The 27,860-nt window shown below is 41.2% G+C and overlaps 1 protein-coding gene across 4 annotated transcripts in view; it reads right to left on the minus strand.

Moving 5' to 3' along the window:
* The window catches only part of SPATS2L (spermatogenesis associated serine rich 2 like), a 147,064-nt gene that overhangs the window by 81,707 nt on the left and 37,497 nt on the right, over positions 1–27,860 (minus strand). Inside the window, exon 1 of one of the 4 annotated variants that reach the window (XM_040069700.2) lies at positions 1,454–1,536. The exons of 2 other annotated variants lie outside the window; for them this stretch is intronic. The gene's annotated coding sequence lies outside the window, so the exon portion shown is untranslated. Of the gene's footprint in view, positions 1–1,453; positions 1,537–27,860 lie in introns of those variants that run through there. One more of the 4 variants, XM_040069704.2, reaches the window with a different exon arrangement.

The raw sequence follows: 27,860 nt of genomic DNA on the forward strand, positions 1-27,860 counted from the left end.
GCCTAGCAGCAGCGTTCAGCTCCAGCAGTTTGTGATGGTGCCTCACTAAATTCATCAACCTGTTCTGACCTGGAAATCATTCTGAATTTGCACGGTTTGACGGCATTCACAGAAACAATTGTGGCAAGGGCACAGTGTCCTGCTCACAGCGGCTTAAAGACTCTAGTTAGTGGCATTCAACAGGTTGCCATCCAGGATTTCTTTCATGGGCAATGCAAATACATTCCTAGTTAATCTGACATTCTACATGCAGCAGCCCTTTCCACTTTCTGTGTAGAAAGTTTTTAATTTACCTTCTTGAATCGCCATGTTTTGGAAAATACTTTATAACTGCATCAAGAGCTCAAAGAAACAGAAGAGAAATGCCTCCTACATACACTGGGAATTCAAATTTAAAAGTTAGCAACAAAAGAAAAAAAAATCCCACAGAAGACCCATTAGCTGCCTTGAAGCACATTTTCAAGCTGAAACGAACCAAATCAACCCAGTGGAATGTCACCTGGAATGAAACAGATGGATTTTCTGTGGTGCCTCTTAGTTCTCCTAAAGAAAACAAATCTGGTAGTACAAGTGATTCACATCTCCAAGTGATGAGGCTGAGGGTGCGGAAGGAGCTTACACTATTAATTTACAGCTCAACAAAGAGGCATTGGATTCTGATAGAGAATAAGAGAGCACTGCCAGCTGCCACTGCTTATCAACGAGTTCCATACCTACTAATTTTTTTTTTTAATGCATAGTAAAAAAGGCAATAAAAACTTAAAAAACCCAACACACCCTAAACCAAACACAAAATTAGTAACAAAAAAAAACCCCCAAAACCCATCCTATCATCTTGGCGATCTTTTACTCAGGCAGAGATAAAAAAAGGAACCCCATATGGGTGGATTTATGCCGAAACAGCAGCCGAGGCACAGCGAGCTCCGCGCCTACCTTGCGGTGTGGCAGCGCTGGCGGCAGCGTTCACAGCCGCGCCAGAGCCCCCGGCGGCGGTTCGGCACCGAACGCTCCGCTGGCTCAGCGCGCCGGGCACGGGCGGCTCCGCTCGGCGACACCCGGCTCCCCGGGCGCGCAGTTAATCATTTATGGCCGAGGCTGTTACCGAATAGCCTTGAGCAGCCCAGCCCAGCCCCGCTTCGTCTCCGAGGGCCGGCGGAGCGGCGGCCGGAGGGGGAGCGGCGGCGAGCGGCTCCCGGGCGCCGGCGGAGCGGGTCCCGGCGCACGCCACGCGGGGTCCAGCGAACGCGGCCGGCCCGGCCGCGGTCCCCGTGCCGCCAGGAGGGGCCCACCCGCAGCCGCGGCTCGGCGCCGGGACCCGAGGCGACGGAGCAGCGGGTGGGGCACCGCGGCAGCCGCACCCCTCCCTCCCCGGCACCCCTCAGCAGGCGACTCCCGGCGGCCCCCCGCCGCCCCGCGCAGGTGCCGCCGACGGGAGGACACGGCGGCGCCTTACCTGGTGCGGCCGCGGCGGAGGCCGAGGAGGGGCTGGGGCCGGTGGCGGCCGTGGCACCGCCGCCCTCCCGCGGACACGCCTCGCGCCCCGCCCCGCGCGGCAGCGCCGCCCCCGACCCGCCCCGGGCTGGGCTCGGGGCCGGGGCCGCCGCCGGGCGGGAGCGGCGGGACGGGCCCGGGGCGAGGCCGCCGGAGGCGGCGCTTCCGCTGCGCTGCGCGGGTCCCGGCTCTCCGCGGGCCGGGCCGGGGCAGTTGTGAGGGGCGGGGAGCGGCCCCTCCGCCCCAGGGGTTGGCTTCGGCCGCGGGCACAGGATTTACGTGTACCCCGCTTGCCACGCACAAATAAAACACCCGCGACGCGCAAGGACAGCGCTGGGCCTCGTGTAAGGAACTATTCACGAACTTCTCCGTAAGCGAAAGTAAACAGACGACATCAGTCACGGCCAGCGGCTGAATTTCAGTCTCAAGAGGAGATGGCCGAGAGGAGTCTTCATTAATGCGTATAAATATTGAAAGGGAGAGGGGAGATGTGTGTACTAAAATGATGGATCAGGCTCTTCTCGGGGGTGCTGAGCTATAGGACAAGAGGCACCGAGCAGAAACCGATGCACAGGAAGTTCCACCTGAGAAGGAACTTCTTTACTGTGCAGTGACCGTGCCTGGGAACCGGTTGCCCAGAGGCTGTAGAGTTTCTCTCTCTGGAGATACTCAAGAACCAGCTGAACGCGATCCGGTGCCTTGTGCTCTGGGATAACCCTGCTTGAGCAGGGAGGTTGGTCCAGATGACCTACTGTGACCCCATCCAACCTTATCCATTCCGTGATGCCCTAAAGCTCTATGAATATTCATGGCAAACAATGAAAATATAAAAACTTACAAGTTTTTCAGTAATCAGTGTTTTAAAACTATTTGCACCTAAAAGGTGCAAATAAAATACAGTCAGGATTGTTAACACAAAGATTAAGAAGCAATAAATAACTACCTACTTAAATTTAAACACTAGAACACAGAGGTACAACTGTACACTTGGACAAAAACAAAACAACAACAAAAAACAAACAAAAAACCACCCCTCCCCCTCAAATTCCATAAACAACTACAAACTGGATCTACTATCAGCATAGTGTCTGGTGTCTTACACTGTCATAAGCATTTCCCTTAAGCCAAACACCAGCTCTGATTTATGTTAGCAATGATTGCCACAAGTAAATCATGGCGCTCCTTCTCAAAATGGTTGCAAACCTCTTTTCCAGCTAGCACAAATGGGGCTTTCTTGGTCATACCACACCTCTACTTGACTCCCTCCCCTCAGCCAGGAAACAAACTTTCACCCTCACATTTTGGAGGCAACACCTGAGGCTTACTGTTTTCAACCAAGGATTCTGAAGCTGCTGCACTGAAAATGACTCAAGGTGGAATTTATGATGAGAATACATCCGACTCACCCTGCAAACCAGGCAGAGCTGGCAGCGTTTCCTCCTGGCAGGGAACCACTGCAGTGGGACAGCACAAGGTTCTCTGTGACAGCGGTGCCCCAGGAAACCTCACTGCACACTTCCTACTCTATTGAGGCACGATGGCTTCCTTCCTGGCAACTGGACTTGTCCACCTGCTGCAGAAAGCTGGGCATGAATTACATAGCCAGTGTTACAGTGAGGCAACAGGTTGAGAATTACATCTGCAATTGGAATCGTGTCTTCAAAACTCTTCAGATCTTCAGTAAATGCTGGTTTATTTTAAACAGTGTTCCATAACTTGGAATGATATTTGTGTAGGGAGAGTGCTCTTCATAATAATGCTATCATTTGTCTGCACCCTGAGCTATACGAATTTTGCCCGGGAGTTTTGGAAACGATTCTGAAATTCAGGAGAATGGTGGATTATATTCGTAAAACAAGGGTGCCACTGACCTTTCAGCACAAGAGAATAGATGTGAATCAGGGACCTGAGATTCATCTGAAGGAACACAGTGGAAACACACAGGATGAAAGGCTCGAAAGGCTTTACAAATTATATTTGGACGGGGGAGAGCAGGGAGAAAGAGGATGTGGGAAAAAGAAGAATGAAAAAGGATCCTGCTGTTTAGCTCATGCATAAACTGTATGTGCCTAGCCAAAGGTCACTCCTTTTATTTTCTCATTAATTTCAATGACGGTAAATGGTATATGAAGAACAATCTAAAAATAAGAACAGCCAGAAATAGCTTAGGTTTTTTGTGTGACAGTGTGGCAAGGAAGAAAACTTGAACTGAAACTTCATTCCAGATCTTTACTTCTGGCTCTTGAAAAAGGAGTGACTTAAATAATTAAGATGAACTGTAAATCTATTTTGAGAAGTTAAACAAAAATTAAGTGGTCTACTTTTTACTGTATTTTCCAATAAAGTTTTTATACTCTGTGTACACTGAAATTAATTCCTGAGGGGTCTTTTTTTCTTTTTTTTCTCATCTACCACTCTTGTGACAAATGGACAATTTTGAGGGAGAGTTTTCTAGGTTCTAAACACAAGTGAAAAAAAACCCCACTAAGTACTAGGCAGCTGTAAACAAATAGAGGAGGAATAACAGCTTTGAAGCCTTCAGGTGCATGCAAAAACTGGCACAAGGAAATTGCCTTCCAAAGCAACTGAGAGTAGAGGCTGAAATGAGAACATAAAAGGGATAATGTTTGTTTTGCTGTGGGGGTCATGAATGGCTACCTCAAACAAATCTTCAGGCAACAGACTCTTCATACAGAGACTGATGCAACACCTGCCAACATTTTTTTCTAGGGAATAATGGGCCAATATCTAGAAGGTGATCTCCAGACATGGTGACACAGATTCTACAGCAGCATTGAAAGAATTTTAGGATTACTCCGCCAGCTTTTTAACTTTTTGCAGCAAATGTGCAAATCTGCATTGACTTGCAGCATATTTGACTGTATGCTGAGCTAACATTTGCAAAAAGAGGACACCAGCTGCCCAGAGTTTAGTTCTGATCTTCTGTTTATGCCAAATAGCAGTATGAACCTTATGGTTAACACACGTTACAACGGTTCACTTTCTGTGTAGAGGGTACTAATTGATAAAGGTAAAATGGTAAGCAACAACAATTAAGCATCCCAGCTGGAACATTTGGGCTATATTAGAAGTGAGATGACCTGCTCAAAGCACCAACTTTGGATTTTGCATTAAATCCTTAGGTCACTGTATTTCCTGCACAACCATGGTCATATTTCTGATGTGATCCCAGACAACTCCTTTGATTTCTCTCAGCCTCAGTTTGTGCCATTTGCAAAAGAAGAAAGGAATTTCCAGACCTCAGCGTATATGACAAAGATTAAGAGATACTCCAGGTATAACTGTAGAATGTAGTAACTTTGGCAGGAAAGGTGTCTGAATGATTTCTTGCTCACTTGCAGCCTCCCTGACTCCATCCTGGCACTGTAATCTGTTATTCTATTCAGTTTTTGAAACCTGCCCGCAGTCCAGACCACTGAAATGACCTGGGTTAAAAATACCACACTGCACCCCCCTGTTCTTTGTTTAACTGAGATCCAGTTGTTATTGAAGCTCCAGCAGCTGGTGACCTGTCATGGAAAGGACCTTGAAAAGTGATGTGTCATACTATAACATCAGATAATGAGCTGCAGTAATCCAGAGGGATGTCACAACACAGCCTTTGTACAGTCACTGTTTTTGAAGGGGAAAAACACCCCTCACATATTATATGGGTTCAATATCTGGTCCTACTTGATTAGTCTTGGGGCTAGTGATGGAATGGGAGCCAGCTGAAAGCAAAGAGAATAGAACAATTACATAGGGATATATTTTATCTCCTTTATATCCTCCAAACACCTCCTGCTACCACAGGACCAACAGACACCAGCGCTTCCGTTGCATCGGTAACGCCACATCCTCTTGGACTGCTTCTTGGCAATCAGTTTTCAAGGACTGCCTGGAGCAGGTCACTGCTGTTTTTCCTGACTACGGATAAGAGACAGTAGCAAAGAAAGAAATGTTGCAGAGAACGAAGGTTTTCTGAGTCCTGCCCAATCCACCGACTATGAAGCTTCATCTCCTGCTATGTGGTGAGGTCTCTTGCCTCCCCAAAGGGACTGTGTGCCATGTGCAGCAGCAATAGGAGATCATGGAGCAGGGAGGAGAGGTGTCTGGAAGGGAGCTGAGGTGTGTTTCTAAATATATATTAGTTTGTTGGTTTCAGTACCAGAATCGGTGATTAAGAGTTTGTTAATTGGCAACAAATGAAATCAATTGAAATTCCCCTGGCTCAAAACTGTTTCTGGCTCACAACAAGGGAAAGTTGATTCAACACAAAAATTTGGAAATAAAGTAGAACAGTCACAGTGGTCTGGCAACAGATCTGAGGGTGAAGATATGGAAAACAGCGAATTACATGTGCAGCAGTTGCTAATCTAGGGCATAAATATAACAAGGGTCTTTTAAGACAGGAGAAAGACTGATAATAACATTTTATCCCGGCTTTTGTTAACAGCAGTTAAAAACTGGAATGTTGGAGGGAATAATTTCAAAGAGAGGCACCAGAAGTGATTAACAGGAATATATCTTCAGGAGATAGGTGCTTACATGCTTGGCTTATGACAAAGCAGCCAAGCAAAGAAAAGACAGAGGAACCTTTCAAGGGACCTGGGTGGAATCAGAGAGAGCGTTGTATAAAGTGTAAGCATGGAAAGAAGAAAAAGAAAATTCATGATAACTATAAAAAATTCTGACAGCCACAGTGGACCAAAACCCTAGAGAGTTTGGCTTCCTACATGTTATCAAGCAGAAAGTTGTATTCAACATTCAGAAAAAAAAAAAATAAAATAGAAAAGCTTCTCCACTTGCCTGTGTGATCCCAAGGAAAAAAAAAAAAAAAAGGACAGCATCTTTTTTAGCTCTCAAAGCAGGTCAAATTCAGAAAGAATAATTCACAACCCACACATAAGTCAATGGCCATTATGTTTGCTCAGACAAGACTTGAATTTGATTAAATGCTTATGAGCACGCAGACTATATAGTATGTAAACAAAAATCTGTTTTGCAATGAGATTATTTATATCAAAGATCATTTCAATTGCTTCTCTGAGAGCTCACATTTGGTTAAAGATACAAAGTCCCCAAAGGACTGTGACAGTCAGAGTGCAATATTTAAGAAAAATATTTTATATATATATATATATATATATAAAGATTAGCAAAGAGGCTGGTTAAAACCTCCACAGAAACATGCAGCTGGGAAAAAAAAAAAAAAAAAAAAACAAACCAAAAAACCAGCCTGATTTCAGAGGCAACACAGCCGTATCGTGTAGTGTCTGATGTTTCAGAGTGAGTGGACTTGAGCAGGGTGGTAAACACTTAAGAATGACTGAAATTCAAAAACAAACAAAAAGAAGCCTTGAGCTCACTCTTGTAGTAAATGGGAAAAAAGTGAGGGAAAGCTTGGCAAAAATCAGCATAATAGTGGGCTTATTGTTGAATCTGAAAGCTTCATTTTCCAACAGTGTCCCTTTTCTGGGAAGCTGCACAACCACTCTGAAAGCTCTTTCTATAGAGATGATAAATCTGTGGTGGAGATTTATGCACATTCAGATTAAGTCAGGAAATCAGTAATGAAAAGGATAATTAAATAGAGAGACAAAAACCTAGAAGAAAAATTACCAAAAGCTCCCAAAACAAACACAGCTAACAATACACCATATATATCAGGTCCTGGGATTCTGACTCTGGCACCCATTCTTGCTTGAGCAACACACAGGCTGAGCAACCTCATCCTCTTCCTCACTGTGTTTCCCAGGACTTTAGAGAAGGGCGGTCTGCAAAGCAGCAGATTCTGTGTGAGATGAGGCTTGGTAGCTTTGGTCCTCTCTCTGTTTCTTTCTGCACAAGCTCTTAATTCATCAGTAGGTGGAAAAGCATAGGAAGAAAAAATATTCTATACTTATTTATGGAATTTTTTGAGACCACAGCACTCCTGGTCCTGAGGGAACATCCAAAAAGGAGGGGAAAGATACAGGGACAACTCTCAGTGACTAAACCAGTCATTCTCAACCCCCCTCCCAAACAAACAAACAACAACAACAAAAAAGTGGTTGGTTGGAAGAGTTCATGATAATGGCTTGCAGTTCCAGGATATTGAAGCTGGGTTAATGCTCATCTTTTTGAGGAGTTCCACCATGCACTCAGAGTGCTGGTATGCACTCAGCACTAAAGAGACAGCCAAAGGTACCTCTGTTAGCAGCTGTGGTAAACTCCTGCTCTGTGGCTGAACTAGACCCTGGGCTAAAGAGGCTGCTCTCACTGTTTAGCATCAGGCATCCAACTTGTGTGCCTAAGCCAGCAGCCTCAGGGCTGGGCTGTCAGGGGAGCCGTAGGCGTCCCGCTGACCCTGCAGGAGCCTTCAGCCCCATGAGCACTCGACAGGTGTCTGCAGTTAAACTGTGAAAATCCCCAGTGCAGCGATGACTTTGTCACAGCGCTACTTGCGTTACTTTCCTAGGAGGAAAACTACTCTCAGTAACCCAGAGGCACTGTGCCACTGTCTGATCTAGCAGCTTTATATTCCAAAAGGGTTTGGGCCAACCCAGAACTTCAGTAACAGAAGAACAGGGAACTTCCATTAGCTGGTAGCACTAGCAGATTGCTGTCCTCTGTCTGGACTTGATACTGTGAGGAGAAAAACAAGAGTTCATAAGGTAAATGAGAGCTTTTGAATATTACAGTCACCATTTTATAACCAACAGCCCTGTCTTTCTGGGCACAAGTAAGCAAGGGTCTGTGAGAGCGGCTTTTGACAGAGGTCACTTCTTCTCTTCTGACTTTCAAAGATGTCAGCCAGCTCAGAGTGTTGATGGCAAAGCAAACACACTGACTGAATAAAATTTAGCAAAAAAAGCCCCTCTCTTTTGTATGACTGTAACTCTAAAACATGAAAACTCAGTACTGTGTCACAGTCCGGTGTGCAAACTTTTCCACCTTTAAAGATATGGTGTACAAATGCTGCAACTCTGTGACAATTTTTAGTTTGTGCACCATGGATTTTAAAGTAAATAATTAATTTACTTTCCAAATGTTGTCCCTCTTCTCTAAAATGGATTCAGTTCTAGTGTCTGATTAATCTCATGGGGGAACTAAAGACAGATGAAAAAACTGGCATCTAAAAGATGTGGATCTGCTTCCAAGTTTTGCAGTGCAAGATGATCTGTAGTAGAAACTATTTACAAACCTTTCTCTCACATCACTGGACAAAGAAAATAAAGCTCCACAAAAAGTGTAGCAATTCCAATTCCTGCTTAAGTGTTCTGTTCTAGGCAGTGTGCAAAATGCTACTTCAGCCCCTGCCCTACTCTCCTTTCCACTATCAAGAATAATTTACAACAGTTTGAACTTTTTTTCCACAGGGTTGGGTGAGTTTATAGATGACAATTTACTTTCTTCTATTAATAAGCCAGGCTCAGTTAAAAAAAAAAAAAAAATCTCCACGCAAAAAATGCCCTGTCATTTAGTAATCATACAAATCAGACAATCTCCCTTCAACACCAAATCTGATAACAAAGTATTCCACTGCCATTTGAAGATGTGTGGGAGTTTAACTGACACTTACATTGGTGTAAAGAAAAAATGCATATAACAGGCAGCCATGCAAAGTAGGGACCACACTCAAGGACTGGCTTTGCATGTGGACAGTACTCTGGTCTCCTCCACAGCAAAAAGTCATCTGCACAAAATAATCCGTGCTGGAAGGGAAAAGCAAGCAAATGTATTTAGTGCTTTGAAGTGTGGTTTCAAAATCAACACGAAACTCATCTGGGAAGCAATGTAAATAACAGAAGTGGCACATTTAAATTATGATTTAACTACTAACTCAGGAGTTTGGCAGTTGAGATTATGGTTGATACAGTGACATGTCTGATGGTATTTGAAAGGAGGGTTGATCAACAGGCAGAAACATATAATCAAGTTGGAAAAAACAATAAATGCAAGTACTATAGCTTTAGTATTGTTACACAGGGTATTAAAAGAAAATACTAAAACATAGTAATTACAGAAGAAACTAAATGGTTTGATCAATCAGCAGGGTACTTTAGAAGTCCAGGGATCATAACAGAAAATATGTGAGCCATGTGAGACAGAAAGTAGCAAGGTAACTGAAGGTTTAATATGAAATGATGCCAAGCATCGATTTGGTTTGTCTCAGAAAAGACTGAAGAGAAGCACAACAATGTAGAATCCAAGTTCCTCAGAAGCAAAAGGGAAGTGTCCCCAGGGCTCTGCACTAGGAAAGCAGTGACTCTGTTTAACAAGGATAGAGTCCCAGCTCAGAAAGTGCCTCGCCGAAATTTACCTTATAGTGGCTGTTGAAAGTTATCCTAAAATTAAAACAAAACAAAACAAAACAAAGGGGGAAAAAAAGAAAACAACAACAAAATCAACAAAAAAACCCACAACCCACCCAAACTGCTTAAAACCACACTCTGGATAAAACAGAATCCATCTAGGTGCAGTGACTTGATTTAATAACAAATACAGCCTGCTACTCTTAAGGACCAGAAAGGACTACTCATGGCCTAAGAGAAGAGAGAGATAACATTAAAAAACCTAGAAGACAAGACTGAAAAAGGGAGATATATAGACACAGATGCAGTATAAAAACCCAACAACTTTGGGGTCATCCTTTGTACAAGGGCCTTACTGCACATCACAGAGTTCAGACAATGCTTCTGTAGTCATGGTCCCCGAGTCTTCTAGAATGTAATGAACGTGTACCATTTGTGACCCAATTTATTATATAAGAATATAGTCCCTTATTAATTATAATCCTTAGGATGGCTTCAAATTTTTATGAGAAAGATGGTATTATTCTATGCCAGAGTACTTCTCCCTGAGGAATACATAAGGAGTTAACTCACACATAGATGGATATTGTTACTTATCAGCACTTCACTGCCATTACCATGGCAGCAAGGCAAAGACCATTTTGTTCTGCCCCATTCTTTCCTCAGAACTGACAGTTCACTTCCAAATACAGAATCTTAACAGAAACTAATGTCTGAGGCCAGATCTTGCATTGTGTCCTAAAAGCTCAATCTGATATGAAGTTTAATGAAAAGGTGGAACAAAAGGCTGTCGTTTCATAAGGCTAACTGAACATTAGGAGGCTGATTATGCTGTTTGCAGTACAACGTGCATAAAAAGAATCAAAGAAAACTCAGTTCAAGCATTTTCTGGGTAAAATGTGCCCAAAAATCCATCTGCATCTTCTTTTGCTGCTCACAGACAAGTGCAGGGATCAGCATATTGCTGCTGTCTACAGGAAAGCTATGACTGCCAAGAAGGAACATGTAGAGTAAAATTACAATAGGTTCATCAGGAACATGTGGAAAACAGTAAGTGGAGTGCACCAAAGGAGTAGTCAAGAACATGCAACATGCCAGTCATGATTACACTGCACTTCTGCATATCCAATAGGTTATCAATATTAATAGGACAACTGGTGCAGGAGGAAGCTGCTGGGGCATCAGAATTACATTTTCTGATTTACTCTGACACTTCAGAGCTTGTCTAAAGAATAAAAAACAAAGGGAAAAAATGCCACAGACAAATAAACTAAGGAATGTGATCACTTCCTAGCTGGTTCAGGCTCTTTATTTGGCACCACACAGATCAAATAATTAAGGAGTCACTGTGACATGAAAAATTTGTCCACCAATCCCATTCACCAAAGCTTCATGGATAAACAACTCATAGGAGTTCTCTCACCATTCCTGAGTAGAAACAATTGGGAAGAGATATAGAAGGCAGGAGGGCAAGGCTTAGTGAAACAGAAATCTAGCACAACCAAGCTGGAAAACAACTGGAAGGGAAGGGTGAGAAGACAGAGATGCAGGGGAAGCAGAAGGCACCAAGTCTTACTCTTCTGGACAGGAGGTTCAGAATGTGTGTGTGTGAACATCATGAAAGATCCAGACGGTCTTCTCCACCCAACAGTGCAGTTTGCTCATGTAGATCCTGGGAGACAGTTACCCGAACAACCTGTTCCCTCTTGTAAAACCTGTCATGGAATCCAAGTTTATCCCGCTGAGCTGACCACAAAACAACCAAGTACTTAGCTGCGCCCCCCTTGTGTCACAAACACCGTATAAACTGTGTTTTGTCTACAGCAAAGTGAGAGTTAATATCCGCACAGGAACAGGGGCAGACAAAAGAAATCAAGAAAGGGGGTAGAGTGAAGCTGCAGGCTGCAACAGTTATGCCATTTGATTCCCAGCTTTAGAGAAACCCTTTGAAGTAGAACAGGTTTTTTTATATTAAAAAAGCTGTTTTTCAGTCTTCATCACTGTTCACAGTTGCAAAAATTGAACTCCAAACTGGATATTCAACATTGGAAAAAATAGTGAAAAATTTATGCGCAGATCCCCATCATTCCTATATCCAACACTTACTAGCTGCAGCAGTGCTAAGTCTTACAGTTACAGATGACATTGTTTTGCAGGCACAGTTCAAAAACTTTACCTTCATCCCTACAGACCACGAGCTGAACAGTATAGTTTCACAACTGAAAAGTCTGAATTAACGAAGGAAAAATAATACGTATTGTTTCTGTAAACTTCGCTTATTGAAAAGATCTTCAAGAGGCACAAAAGAGAATATCCCGTGAACAAATAAATGCTGAAGCTGCTGAGCTGGGTTTCACAGCACTCTCCTCTCCCCTACACCTCATTAAATTAGACTATAAATACCAAGCAGAAGTACAAACAACTTCCTGAACAGAGACTAAGTTTGCACCTACCTGAGGAAGCTTGGCAATTTCGCCAATCAAATCCACATAATTTATCCTTTTGTAGAAACCAGAGAGTTGAAGGACAGGAAGCAAGTCTAAAAGAGCTTTCAAAATGATGGGTAATGCCCACACACAACAGTGGCAGAATGTTATTGTTATTTTCTACTATATACATCTTGCTTCAGTATTTAAAGGGTTTACCCTTGATACCCATGAGATTGCCGGGACTTTGGAGATTTGATAGCACTTACATTGCTATCAAAATTCCCAAAGCTTTATATTCTCCATGAGAATTAATGAAGAGGGCATCAACAAATAGTTTCTGTGCATTTGTATTTCTGTAACAGTTGTAAATTAAGAATTGCAACCTTGACTATATGCAATATCAAACCTTAAGTCCCAGAAGTACTGAGCTATAATAAAACAGGCTAGGAAGCCGTTGTTAATTTAAATTATATAAAGCAACAGCTGCATTTCCAAGAACAAAGCCCCAAACAACAAAAAGCAATGAAGAAAAGACAAGCCTACGTGTATTTCTTCTAAAATGACTTTCCAATGGGAGAAAACTTCAGATTTACAATAAAATTTAATGTGGGACTTTAAGGTACAGTAAAATGCAGTTCTAATACTTGTTCCAGAGATACCAACAAATGGCTACAAACCCCTTAGCAAAGTGCTGTGATTAAAATGACTGAAAGCTACACAGTGGTCAAGTGAGATTAAATGCTGGCATTTAGCCAAATATGGGTTCAGGAGGATATAATTTGTCATGCTCAGCTATTGATTGCTATTGCAAAGCTGCTCTGGGATCAAAATCCTGATTGTAATCCATCAAAGCAGTAACTACCATGAGCTGAATGGCGGAGCAATTGTGATGAAACAGCTGGCTGCAAGGGATGGCACTAGAAATTAATAAGTGAAGCTGCTATTAGCATGTAGAAAGCTTTAGAGAAAGGGAAAAGCAGCATGGTAATTGCTAATACCCGCAAGACAGGAATGATATCAAAAGTTTTATTAAAAACAAACCAAATCACGGTATGCTGATTTTTGAAGGAGAAATACTTATGCATGCTGCTCACAATCTCACAGTTTAAACAAGAGGTGTGACTACACATTTCTTCACCTGGCAAAAGCAGAAAAACTTAGTTCTCTTCCTAGTCAGCCACAGCCACCGGCCATGTTCAGGGAGCACCAGGAGAAAGAATCAGAACAGTGGACAATTCACACCAACTGGAAACAGCTCTCCCAAGCTGGCAATAGGAATACCACTGTCACACAAAACTGATTTTGCTTGGGCCACTGTTAGCACTCTGCCTCTCTCTAGCCTACTGGACAGGGTGTGAGAGACCTACACGGGCTGTCCATGCAAAAAACAACCGGGCACTTCTGCCTCCATGAAAGCAGAACTCAAGGACACTCAGCAATTCTGACCAAAGACCACTTAGCTGGCTCTGGTAAGTCACCTCAGAGAAGCCTTCAATGTGACTGAAATCCAGCAACAGGATTCCCCACTTTGGTTTGTGGCTCCTATTGCCTTTGTCACTTTAATCCTTCATCTCCCATCTGTGGGATTCTTGCCTTTCGTGTATGTTTTTCATCTAAATATAGCAGCTCTTCAGTCTTTTTGTCTCTCTGCTACAACCTTGGCTGCCTTTAATGGATCCTGCATGAAATTAGACCTAGTTTGCATTCTAATCAACTTTGGTGACTTATGCTTTTAATTAATCCTTAATATTCCTCCAGTCTCCATGGATGGTGCATTATAAAAACCCGTTTATATGTGTCATTGTGGTTTCAACTTCAGGGGGATAAATGTCTCACAAATGGTATATATACAAGAAATGTATGCAATTTATCATAAAGCATTATGATTTTATTCTCTCCAGCTGGAGTAGCAGACAAGTTAATATGTTTTTCCAATTGAAAAAGTTCCATGTGATTTATTATTCCACAAGGAGCAGGGGTCCAACAAGGCCCCTACTTGGATACAACCTCTATGGGATTCTCAACATATTGTAACTTGCTGGATCTGAGTAACCCCTCTCCAAAACCACAGCAGGCCTCTGACTGCCTTGCATGCAGAGATTTAACAGGTTAATTGACCAAATCATGCTCACTTCAATAGTCCCTTTGTGTTCCAAATTTGACCCACAGAAGAGCTCTGAAAGTTCAGAGCACAACATAAGTGGTAAGTATTACTGGGTCACATTTTGAAGTTCAGAATCAGTTGTTACTTAATGTTTATTCAGCTTCTCTTGAAGTAGAGCACTGAATCAAAAACCGTGGAAGGACCTCCAAATTTCACCCATTATTAATAAATTGATGTTATCAATTCAATGTTCTCTGACATCTTTTAATCTTGCCTGAGTATCACTCCAAATAAAATATATTCAACTGTCACTTATAAAGTGTGATTTATTGCTAGCCAACCTGCTTGTCTGATAGTTGAATGAACCAAGAAGTTTCTATGAGGATTCTTGAAACAATCTTTCATTTCACTTCAGTTATTTATTGCCAGTTTCTGACTGTATTTAACAATTAGAATAATCCCTCCAGAAATGACATCTGGAAAAATGCATATCCTAAGAATATTCATATACCACCGACTTCTTTTAAGACATCAAGATCTTTTCCCATCATATCAAACATACAGGACTGGCATTAAGTATAACCTGCAAGTGGTTCAGAGCAGTGAGAGTTCTTCACACCCATAAGATTAGTTCTTTTAGCATTTCACATCTCCTGCTAAGTATGTTTAAAATATAGAATATTTATTCCTGGGTTGTTTTTTGTGTTGTGGGTTTTTTTGGGTTTTTTTTGTGGTTTTTTTTGTTTGTTTGTTTGGTGTTTTTTTTGTTGTTGGTTTTTTTTGTTTTGTTTTGTTTTGTTTTGTTTTTAGAATAGAAGAGTTAAAATATAAGCTGGGCAGTAAAGTTCTGAACCAATCATCTAAAACACTTGGTCCCAGGAAAATAATACGAGAAAAATAAGAGGCCCACTGCCATTACTGCCACTAAGATTTCACCTTCTGTTCCCTGCCAGCTCAGTTTGCAACACCAGGACTAAAAGCATATTTGTCAGTCTTGTGGTTTTCCGAAACTATTTGTTTGATAAAGTAAAGCAATGTTCATTTCTACATTTTAGAGATCAGGAGACACACCTTCTGTCAGCTGAGGGAGTGACATTTCAGCCAGGAGAGAAAACTTGAACTTGTCCACACCAGTGGCACAGGGGCATATCATAAATCTGACCTCAGTGCCTCCTTTCTTAGTCACACTCAGTAATTGATGGTTAAGAAAGAGTGTGACAAGAATGAAAGTGGGCACTGTGGCTTCTCCATTAAAGTGTCCCAGTTGCCAGGACTGTGCAGCTTGGGCACCTTCCTTCTGGCACGGTGCAAATTATGAGCATGAAGATCCTAATCTTTCAGGGTTTGAACAAGGGAAATGGCAAACAGGACCCAAGTGTGTCACTTTATATGGGTGGCAACTCCTAAAATCCAAATAGTTACCTGGATCAAGGCCAGGCTCCTCAGCTCCTTGCAGAACTGAAACGTTAAAGTCTAAGAGGCCATGGGAGATGGAGGAAAATTTCTTAATCCTGGCTGATTTTACTCCAAGGCTGCCAGAGTTTGAAAGAAGGCAAGCTTAAACTGTGTTAGGATCTCAGTGGTTACTCAAAGGTATCATCTGGAGAAACACTGGGCCAGACTGGAGATCTTTTTCATTCCACTTCTGCAAACTTCAAAAGAACTTTAACAAGTTATACGAGCATTATAATATTTCAGCCTAAGGTAAATGAAGCTCAGAAAGAAAACTTACTTGCAGTTGAATCCTAGGAAAGGAAATAACCCAACTTCAGGATTTAATCCCTTTAAAAGGCAGCTGACTTTATTGAGGGAGAATTTTATCCCCAATTCCCGAACACATTAAATATATAATAATTACTGAAACATTATTTCTTGCCTTTTTTTCTTAGTCAAGAGACCAAAAGAAGTCTGGGATTCAGAAATTCTTGCAAACAAGAAGATACATGTTTTCAATACCATCAGTAAAATAAATTCAGAAAAATATTGTCAGAAGTGCAAGGTAAACCGAGGTGAGAAACATTTTTCTGTATCAACCTAAAATTTGTACTTACAAAATCAAACAAACAAAAAAATTTGATTATTACATAAAGTCACAGGTAAGAGTCAAACATAGAAAGCTTGGGGTTTGCTCATATGCAGGGCATAAATATTTCATAATAATTTGCGATACATACAAAAATTATACAAATTAAAAAGCAAAATTATGTAAATCAAATACAAAGCTGCTCTCAGTAGCAAGGTACCCAAAGATTTCAATGGAAGTGTCTTATATCAGTATAAAGTTCTCTCCATTTCCAAAATTCTTGTTCTGAAAGACTTTTCACTTGCTTTAACAAAATCCAGCACTTTTGCCTTTTGCACGAAAACCTTTCCTGTTTGCTATGTAGGAACTGAAGCAAGGAGTCATGTAAGTGCCAGTCAGCTCTCCTATCTGAAACACTGGGGAAATATGTTAAAATAACTCAGCGCAGTCTAGACGGGCTCAGCACCGTCTGCCTTAAAAATTGTGGTTCAGGCATACCCAAAAGCATGAGTTTGTTTTCAAAGAATAATATTTTTCAGAAATAATTTGTTTACCTTTGATTTTTTTTTTTTTAATTGTTTGCTGTTTAGTCAAACATTCCCATGATGAATAATTTTTTTACTAGTTTCAAAAAACCAGAAGCAACATTTCACCTGGTCACAGCTGACAAGGAGCTAGAACTTGAAAAAAATACAACACAGTGCAAAAATCATAATAAAATTGTGAGAGCGAATAAAACTGAACTGAATGGGGGAAGGTGTGATATGACCTTAAGTTAAACATTTTCAAAAAATAGGAAAAAAAGAAGAAAAATTAGAAAACCAAAAGGTTTATAGCCTTGTTATTACTTGCACATTAATAATATTAAGAATCAGCTTTCTGTGAGAACAAAAGTGGGAAAAATCTTGCCTTTACTGTAGTATTAAAAATCAAGTTAGTATATGAAAATAGATGGGGTGCAGAAGAGAATGCCAGAACACCCTTAGCCCGTCCTGGCAGGTGCATGTCCAACATCGCTGAGGAAAGTTCCTCAGCCTCCTTCAAAACTCCAACATTTCAAAGCCTGTATAACAAAAAAAAAAATCTTTCCTCATATCAAACTTCTGTTTTCCTTGTTGTGTATTAATTTCCCATGCCCAGTGGAAGGACAACATATCACTGTTCTTCTTAGAACAATTTCTATATTTTCATTTTAATCTCCATTTTGCTTTTCCTTTTTCTGGCCTAAGAAGTTCCTTTCCTCACTTTATCTCATTTGCTGTGTTTTCTGAGCTTTCACACTATCCCAGCCTCCCTAGGCTCAGGTTCTTTGTATCGTTCTCACAGAAACTTGTGACCTACTTTATATATACACGCCAAAACTACATATATAAACAACAATTAATCAAAACTGACCCCACATTATATTTTAACATGTATATATACATTAACTTGTCAGTCAACAGTGTCATCACTGCTGAAAGATCCATGACCCCTCCACAACAACCTTTCTCTTTTCCTGCAGTACTTTTTTCAATTACATGTGGTTGAAGAACTTCACTGATGTCTATTCTGTAGCATGCCTTACATTTAAGACAATATACAAAACCCTTGGATAATATCACTACTAAATGTTTAAACATTTTAAAATTACTGGAATGTTACATTTCTTCTAAGGGTGATGACATTTGGAAAAATTTTATTGTTTTCTTCTCAGAGAGAAGTCTTAGGAGAAGCTCAAAAGTCTGGTGCCACAGGTGCCAAGGAAAGGAAGAGAGATCAAAAGACTTCCTTTCCCCAGATCCAAAAAGTATTTGTAGTATCTTTGCAGGTGAAGGGGGGAAATTGTAAGACTAATTTCATTCCATGTGAGAACAGAACATAGTAATTTTCTTTTTAACCTAAAAATGTGAAAAGAAAGGGAGAAAAGCTTTAGGGGGAGACTGTAAACTGACCTGAGAAGATGGAATCAGCCACGAGGAACTTCTGAAGCTGGGCAAGCAGACTGCAGCAGAATAAGAGTTACAAGTGGGTCAGTGCAAGGTTGGGGCTGTTCCTGTGGGCAAAAAAAGGGTCACAAAGGCTCCTTAGCACTGTGAATTAGGGAGTGAAATTGGCATCCAGCTCTCCAAACCAGTAACCTGAAAGAATTGTTGTGCAAAGATGAGGATGGATGTGGGATGTCAATTTTAATAAAGACATTGAGAAACTGAAGGAATTAAGTGGGTTCCAGTCATAGGAAAATATGATAGTGAAGGCAAAAGTAAATTGCTCACAATTGCTCCAAGAAAAAATACAGAGTATATGCAAATATGCAGTGACACAAAGTCTAGAGCTAGGCATTATACCCAGCAATTTGATTCAAAACTAGACACACCTTGTCTGGTAGTAAACTGTAGTGGGGATGCAGCATTGCCCCAGAATCTTACAAGAATGATTTTGACAACTGGAATGAAGTGAGAATGTTCTGTGTGCCTGCAAAGGCCACGGTCTGCCGAGACAGGGGCAGATGTCTGTCATAGCACAGATGATTTGGAAATGTCGGGTAGAAAAGCAATTGTAAAAGAGAGAAATTTGAAAGACACTTGGTGACTGAACAAAGAGGGCTAATAATTTTTTCTACTAGTCCTAAATGAATAGCTTTGAAGAACCTGTGAAGACCTACCAGGAGTACCAAGAAGAATGCCAGGCTAAGCAAAACAGATTTTGCTCGTAAGCAAATATAGGCCTCAGAGTGCTAGTGAAAAACACGACAGAGATCATAACAAAGCTGAACAGGCCAAGGAGTCTCAGCAGCAATGAAATGTGGCAACCACCTCAGGAAAACCGAGCACTCGATGTCTCTACAGTGAGAAAATAAATTCAAAGAAAATGGAAAATCTGAATTTTAAACTATGATATACAAAAGCAAACTAAAAAAAGAAAAAAAAGCGGTATGATTTGGGGTTGCGGTGGGCCTGACTGGGGCGGAGTTAACTTTCCTCACAGCAGCCACATGGCGCTGTGTTTTGGCTCTGTGGCTGTAACAGCACTGACAACACAGCGGTGTTTTGGCTGCGGCTGAGCTGCGCTCGCACAGTGTCAAGGCCACCTCTGCTTCCAGCTACAGCCCCAGAGCCAGGCTGAGCGTGGGCAAGAGGCTGGCACCAGACACGGCCAGTGCTCACTGACCCAAGGCACATTTCATGTGATGTATCCTCGAGTTCACAAAAAAAAACTGGAAGAAGAAAAAGATGGGGGGTGTTCTGGCTTCTAAAGTGGATGTTTCGAGACTGGCTGGGCACTGCTCTGCTTGCAGGAGGTGGTGCCATCTCCTTTGCCTCACTTGTTTCCCCCTACCCCATTCTTTTCCTCACCTATTAAATTGGTTTTTATCTCCACTGTGGAGTTCTCTTAATTTCATTTTTCCTATTTTCTCCCCACTGTGAGGAGCTGCTGCAGGGAGTGTCAGCAGCTGCTGGCTGGGGTCAGGTGCTGGTTTGAAGAAGAGGCACTTCATTTAGTACTGTGCTTTCAGAGAGCTCACCCTGCATCAAAGGGGAAAAAATAAATCCAACTTCAGTGTTTGCATTTACTGCAACTACCCAGAGCTGCAACCATTACTACAGGCAGAACAGCATCTGCCTGGAATTTCTTTACCCTGTTCAAGAATCCTTCCAGGTCCAATACTACACAGTTTCAGGAACACTTTAGCTACGTATGTGCCTATTATAAAACCCTAAGACATAAATGTTGCCACTAATGTCAATCACTTACATTTGGCACCCTGGACCAGCCTCCAGTTCCGTGCTGAATGCAGTTCTGTGGCACTTAGAGAGCCCATTTCACATTCGGGTTGCACATCACACACTCCTGGAGAGCAAACCAAGCTCTCCCATTTCTAGTCTGGTTAACTGAGAGGTTGGTTTCTCTGGAGACCTGATAAATGGGGGATTTCTTCTCATATCCTCCAGTTGTATTTTTCAGGAATATAACCTAGTCTTAAAAAGCATGTATAACAGTTGATTTTGCCATCTGCATTTTAATGATATTTAAATCCTGCTTGTCTCTGGGACTTAAACTGATGGAACTCATTACCAAAGGACACTGTATGTTAAACAAATGCATATTTCTTTTAACTGGTTTAAAATACCTGTATTTCAGTCTCATCAGATAACTACACTTCTGTTAGTTTAAAGAATAGGTAAATTCTAAAAATAAAAAAGATTTTAAAATCCAGTGTCATGTAGAATTTCTTGGCACATGAAAAAGTCCCAAGTATTACACTAGACTCAGTCCAGTGAAATATAAAAGTTTTTCCATTTACAACCCTGTACTCTCATATGGATTCCAATTTCATTTCCAAGAAAGTGAAACTGCAGAGCTGACAGACTGTGTGTGTCTGGGTCTTACCCTGATTTACCCTTTTTATGCCTTTCATTATTTCTGCAAAATGGCAAAGGCAAATATTCAAGTGAAATCTAATCCATCTATTCCTGAAACACCAGTTCTAATGCAACACAAGTTCTAATTGAATTAGAAACTGACTTCTAAGCAGCCTTATGGGCCCAAGTTAGAAATAATTCCTGCCAATGCTAAATAAGATGAAGCTTCTGGTTTGATATTGATTTATTTTCCAGGAAAAGAAGGTATACTTGGTTTGAGATTTCTGACACAGAGTAGACACCATATCATCTGGTTTTGAATCAATGGTGGAACTTGACTACCTCCCTTTCCCCTCTCAAAGGGTTCCCCTCTCACCTGGCGTGTCTGTTGAGGTTGTAGAGGTTCTCTCTTTCTGTCGTGTTGAATTACCACCCAGACCACAGAAACATTTTTCTAAAACAAAGACCTACTAAAAGTTAGCTTCTCTAAGAACACTGTTTTGTGCTTATATCATCTTTCCTTGCAGATCTTTATATAAATATTAGACAATTATTGTTATGTTTATCAGGATTCAAGAACACAATGAAGAATGGGACCTGGGAATCCTCACTCCCTGTCAAAATTATGCAATTTAGAGAAACAGTTTGTCCTTTCACTTTAATATACAGGTGACACCAAGAACCAGGACATACATATTTAACAGTGAGACTGTCTAAGAAAGAAATTATTTTTTTTCCCACATGTGAAAGTGATAACAGATTTGATTAGGAGAAGATACTGGAGAGAACAAGTTCTTGGCTGCTGGCTGGGGCAACATACATGCGCTTATTTTTCTACCATACCCAATGAAAAGGTCACAGGCAAGAGATTTAACCACATCTTCTCCCAGAGACCCTCCATTAATCATGATTATCAATTCATGAGTTCATGATAAGCCTCTTTTTGTTCAATCTGATTTTTTCCCCTCCTTGTTTAGAAGTTGAATTAAAGCATAATTACTTGTATTATGCCACTTGTGACAGTATGAGCTGATTAGCTTGTAAAGCACTGATTAGTTGGGGGCTACCTTAGGAGAAAGCTATGAATTACAATGAAATTCACAGATAAGCCTGGAGAGGCACTTATGCTATGAACCAAATGAATTTTATATATAATTCAAAAGGAGAGTATTTCATAATTGCAACCTATTATAAATGGATGAAACGACACCATATGACAGATTATGCTAATCTCATACCCAAACAAGCAGCATCATTTCACAACCAATAAATCTTTCTGTTTGCTGGTGCAGCAGCTTTGTGTCCCAAAGCGTGCCTCCCTCTCCAGCACGCTCCTGCTCGCAGCGACGGGCTCACTCCATACCTGGCTGATGGGAGAACTCGCACTGCTCCCACCATAAACATTTTGGTGGAACCAGCGGGTTACTTTGTGGCATGTCGACACAGATCAGACTCAAACTAGAACATTTTGCGTTTCATTTTCGTTTGCAGCTCACTGAACCACCGGTGCTCTGGGGCCAGAGCACAATGGGTGGGCTCACCATAGCTCAGTGGGGAATCTTCTGCACGTCCTACTGGGTAATGAGATTTTGGAACAGAAAACACACTCGTAGCTTTTAGTGCCTTTTCAGCACTTATGAGTAGAAGAATTCAATTCTCAGCACTTTTCTGAGCTGCCCAAATACGAGTACCATAATCTATTGCTAAGAGTCCATTCTAGAAAACAATAATCTATTTATTCCAGTTAAACTGAACTTAATTTTACAGGATGTGATCCAACAGGTTTTTCATGAGTCTACTCCCCTTCATAAATTTAATGAATTGATTTATGTGCTTTTGCTGTTAGCATGGGGGTAAGAAAATGCAGTATCCTCTGAGAGGGAGTATCAGCTTGTGTGGAAGAATGCAGATGCACTGACGGTTTTGGAATGTGGTAGATTTACAGCAGCTGAATAACTGACTGTCCTCCAGCAAAACGGTTGCAAAGGTCATGGATGCACACATCCAGAAGAGCATCCAACAGTGCTCACGCTATTTCAAGCTGGATTCCTCAGAGCTGCCAAACTCAGGGTAATCCACATCGTGTCACAGAGCACAGACCATTGTGAATCTACAGACTGCACACACGCACACAGTGTAACCCGGGTTACATTACTACTAAATCAGTCTTTTCACTTGGCCCTATGATTTGATTACAAACTGCAGTTGAAAAATGTGTCATGAGGTGGTTGGGTTACATTTACAGAAATCAGATTTGTTTTAACAGCTTTTTCCAACTATAGCTTATAATGTGGAATAAGAATGGTACACTTCTGAGGTGTTATTCATCCACTATTTATTATTTTTCACTAAAAGCATTTCTGGACATTTCTTTCAATTTGACAGCAAATCAATTATCTTTAAAAATGCTTTACTTTCAAGCACGTGTATGGCATTCAGAGATTTCAAATGTTTATGTAGCACTGTATATTCAGAAATCAATGTGTAACCGGAGGTTCTTACTTCCCCCTTTCTAAAATGATTATGTCAGCTTTCAATTTTGTTGGAAAATTCTACTACTCCATTAGAAAGTCAGCAAGAAAAATGAACATATTGATAATCAGAAAATGAACATGTTGATAATCTGTAAATTTCAGTTAGTTATTTTGGGCCTGATACAGATCACACGAGTGAATTCGGTGGACTTTGGCTGACACCATAAGCCTTGTTTTGTTTTCTGCTTTAAGTTATTCTCCATTTCACACAGAATCTTTTGCATTTTTTTAATGTCATTAAGCACATAACATAGAGGAACTAAAGGATTAATTTTTCAGTGTGATATTGCACACAGTTGTGAAGGAGATTTTACAGAATAATTAAATCACATGATAACTAGTTGGGTATAAGTCAGTCTCCCTCTGACAGCACAATTACTCCTGTTTCAAATCAGAAATTCTTTCTGTATTCTTATAAGCTCAAATGGATTCCTGCTAGATGCCTGCCTTTTTTATTTCCCTAAATGGACACATATTTTTCTTCTTACACTCTCTGTCATAATACTCACAGCAGAGTAAGAAAAGTGTTTTGTTTGTGTAGTTTTTTTTTAACTAAGTATTTTGTCCTCTTCGAAATCCCTTAAAAAACAGCAAAAGAACACATCTACCAAGAACAGCAACGAGAGGAGAAAAGCCTTGGGCTCAGAAAAAGAATGGTTCAGGCTCAGTGAGCCTAATTTGTCAGTGAATTTTCTTATGGCCAGAGAGATAACTAAGAGCTCTGAAGGACCCTCAACCTGTATTATTTAGTCACAAGGAATCCTGCACGGTGGACGACTTAGAGTAACCACACCAGAGGAAAGCACAGTGCATAAATCCGAAGAAGGACCAAACAACCAAGAATCTTAGAGTCCAACAGCACAGATCATCATCAGCAGCTATGATAGAAACTATTCTTGAAATTCAGTATTTTGTGCCTTGGTGTGTAGAAGAGCCCTTTGTCCTTCAGTGAGTTTTAAGGGTTATCTGAAGGATACATTCTTCTCTGCTATTTTTAAGATTCTGATGCTGGTTACACATCCTGTTCTCAGGTCTTCAGAAGAAACAAAGATAGTCTTAGTTCAGTAAGTTTACAGCTACCCTGCAAAGACTGCACATCACCAAGCAATCTTCTTTGCATAATTCCCAGCTCAACAACATACTCCTCTGTGTTTATTGTGAAATTACACTGTCAGTCAAAGCAAGAATTCTTAAGCCTTATCAGTTACTCCAACTGGATTTTAACTGATCATCCTCTATCCTTGTGCATCCTTTCACTATGAACAGCACAACAATTCAATCCAGAGGAAGAGGAGTACTCAGAGGATATAAATGTGGTAAATTCCCCTCAGCATTTTTCATTCACGAGCTCGTTTGCTTGTCTGCCACGTACTCCTTGGTACGGGAAACAAGCACAAATGCAGCCCCATAGCTTCAAAGCACACATTAAGCCATCTAAGTAAACACAGATACAATAAAATAAACATTTAGCAGGAAATGCACATTATTGCCAGGGCACATGGACCTAGTGAAGATAATTTTTTGCATACTTTTATGGTCACTGATATGCTGCATATAAATTTGCAACAACACCCGTGTACTTAGCATGGTCAACACACATACATAACTCTTGGGAAAACAGAAATAGAAAATTAATTACTGACCTGTACTATGTCTGCAATTAGCTCCTGTAACCTTCCTTCCTTTTCTTTAACATGAAATAATGTACTTTTACTAGCAAACCAAGAAGAGTTCACATGACAGTACTCTGATGTAAGCAGCAAGGTCTGCATGTGCACTTGGGAATTACCAGAAGAGGAATCAGACATTTCAGAACCTTTTACAAGAACCACATGGATCCTGGGGCTGCCTGGTTTATGTCCCCTGAGTGTTACATAATGCGTGGAATAAACCCTGTTTATAACCACAGTTGGGGTACAGGTCAGGCTCTGATAAATCAACACCAAATTTCGCTGAATGTATCCAAACACCACGGCAAGCTATATTCCTCCCTGTTAGCTGCCACATTTAGCCCATGTTACTACTTTACAATATTTTGTGGCTTATTCTCCTGCATATCTCTGCTCAGTGTTTTATTCATAACCCAAAGTTTTTCTGCACAGTCCTTCTCACGTTCTGTAATTTAAACTAAAAGCTGTAGCAATCACTCTAGCAAATTTTCACAGGGAAAAAAAGGCTTCTGCCAGGTCCCTGGAACCATAGTAGCCAAATTACTTGACAGTCCTGGAGTGAGAGCAGGATAGCTGGAAATGTGATGTCCTCCTCAGCCTTTGGAACAAGGGTGTCATAACTGGGCTTCAGAAATCATTTACCGGTGTGATTTGCTCTAATTTGAAAGCCATGCCTCGTTTGGCAGGGAGATACAGAGCCTGTTCAGCTAGGATACTGAGGTTATCTTGAGGACTGTAGACTTCTTAGCAAGAAGTCTGTGACCTATTTTCTTCAGAAATCACCAGCCAAGCAGGATTTTACAAAGCCATTCCCACCCTGTTTGGAAACACTAGTGCTAGATATGCTTCAGTTACACTGTACCAGGGGATGTCACATCAGTATCACTGTCTTTCCAAATGTTTACAACAGGGTTTCAGTTTTATCAGTTAGTTATGTCCTGAGTGGGCAGAAACGTCAAACAAGTTACCCATTTTTTCGCTGCAGAGTACTCACAATACTTTTTTACGGAGTTGAAGCACAATCTCAGCTTTTTTTTTCCTCCTTTTCCCATGTACACTCAGCTTTTGAAGCTGCGTGCTGGTCTGTTTTCACTTATTTTTAAAAAAGCATTGTACACAGTACAATATCAGACCAGTTATGGTTTATACATGTGAACATATGTGGCTACATTCTTTCTCTTTAAGTAAACAGTGAGCAGCAGAACAGTCTGCAACCTTTTGGGAAAAAAAGTCACCATTGGAAAAAATTACTTCGTAGATGGCTTCATGCAATTGTGGCTACAATTCATTATGCCAAAGATGGGAAATAAAGAAAAGAGCACAGCAGTCCATCAGACCCTGCTGAAGCAAACACATGAAAATCATTACACATACACTCCTAAAATAACCTCAGAGCCTAGCTTCTGGGTGGGGAGGTGGTAAATTCAAATTAAGGCTGAATCCCTGGACAAAGTCCATCTCTGATGTAACTCACTGGGGGCCTCTGAAACCATCAGAGCCAACTGAGGCGAGCAGTCTGACAGCACAGATGGAAGATGCTGCTCTGCAGGCAGGCGCAGACAGTGCTAAGCAATGTCACCCCTGCCTATGGCTGAAACGACGCCAGCACTGAAATTAAGATGGGATTGTGAGTACCTGTACCTTGAAAAACTTTTCACTATATTCCATCTCTGCAACATATTAGAACTCTGAATAGCTGCAGACAGTAGCTTGCAGCCTCAAAACCAAATTTCTTTCTTGCAGAAGGCGGATGCTTTTCTCAGTTAAGTCTTTAACAGACTTTCTGCTGTCTTGCCTGGAGTTACAATTTCACCCATCAAGATGAAAGAAGGTATTAATCAAATGTTAATTCCACCATTTTGTCTCAATGCCCACCAAATGAAAAGAACATTATGATGTGCCCTTTTTTTGTTGTTGTTTTGTCATGAAGAGGCATCAGGAAGATCCCATACCTTCTAGCATAACCCTTGTTCTCTGTATACTCCACAGCAAGATCAAACACATGGGAGCACTTGTAATGGCAAAGTTATTTGGGCATACGTTCAGTAACCTCTGAACCTCGGAGATCTTTGGAACACCTTGGATCCAGCAGAGAACTAAGATGTCAAAAGAAGTGTGATGGACACATTAAGCCTGAGGAGAGTTTAACTAGCACAGGTAGGCTCAACAGTTATATGAATCCTGGATGCTGGCCAAAGGATTTGCTATTGTAGAACTTTCCAGATCACTGAAATGTACATTTTTGATCAGACAATACCTGTAAGTAAACCAAGCTGTTTCTGCCAAATAGGAACAGGTAAGGACTGGAAGATGTGACACAGCTGAAACCCTGCAGAGACACTGCCATCACGACTGCTGATAATGGCAGCCCCACCCAGAGCGCTATTTTTTATTGTGTCAGGCGCAGCACTTTCAAAGGTGAAAGGTAGGGAGAAAAAAACATGAGAAGAAAATACAAGAGAGACCTAAAGTGATTTGCCTGCAGTTTGGCGTCAAATGATAGCTATGGGAATAGGACCTAGTGTCTGGCCTCTCAGAATTCTGTCCTCTCCAGCCCACCTTTCAGTTTTCTTGAAGTAGACTGCTGAATTTCTTTTCCTCTCTTCCATATATTTCTAAAATGGAATGAAAGCAGAGAGTCAACACGTAAGATTCCCAAGACATCATTCCTGAAATGAAGGACACTAAGTCCTTGCCAATGGTCTAGCTGCCTCCACAAGGAAGTTGGAAATAAATTGAGAATAATTTTTCAAATGCTCTTCCAGACTGCAGAGAAGTAAACTTATGTCCCATCCCATTCCATCTCTACCCTCCTCAACATATAAAATATATGGCCTTCTGGTGAAGAAGCCAACTGAAAAATCCACCCCTCGGCTTGCATTACTCATTTTCCTACACAGAAAAATTAGATTTAAATTAAGCTGACAGTAACAAAAAAAGCTGTTGGAAATGTTACCAGGATGTGTAAG

Source organism: Hirundo rustica, chromosome 7, assembly GCF_015227805.2.
Source record: "Hirundo rustica isolate bHirRus1 chromosome 7, bHirRus1.pri.v3, whole genome shotgun sequence".
Classification (NCBI taxonomy): Eukaryota; Metazoa; Chordata; class Aves; order Passeriformes; family Hirundinidae; genus Hirundo; species Hirundo rustica.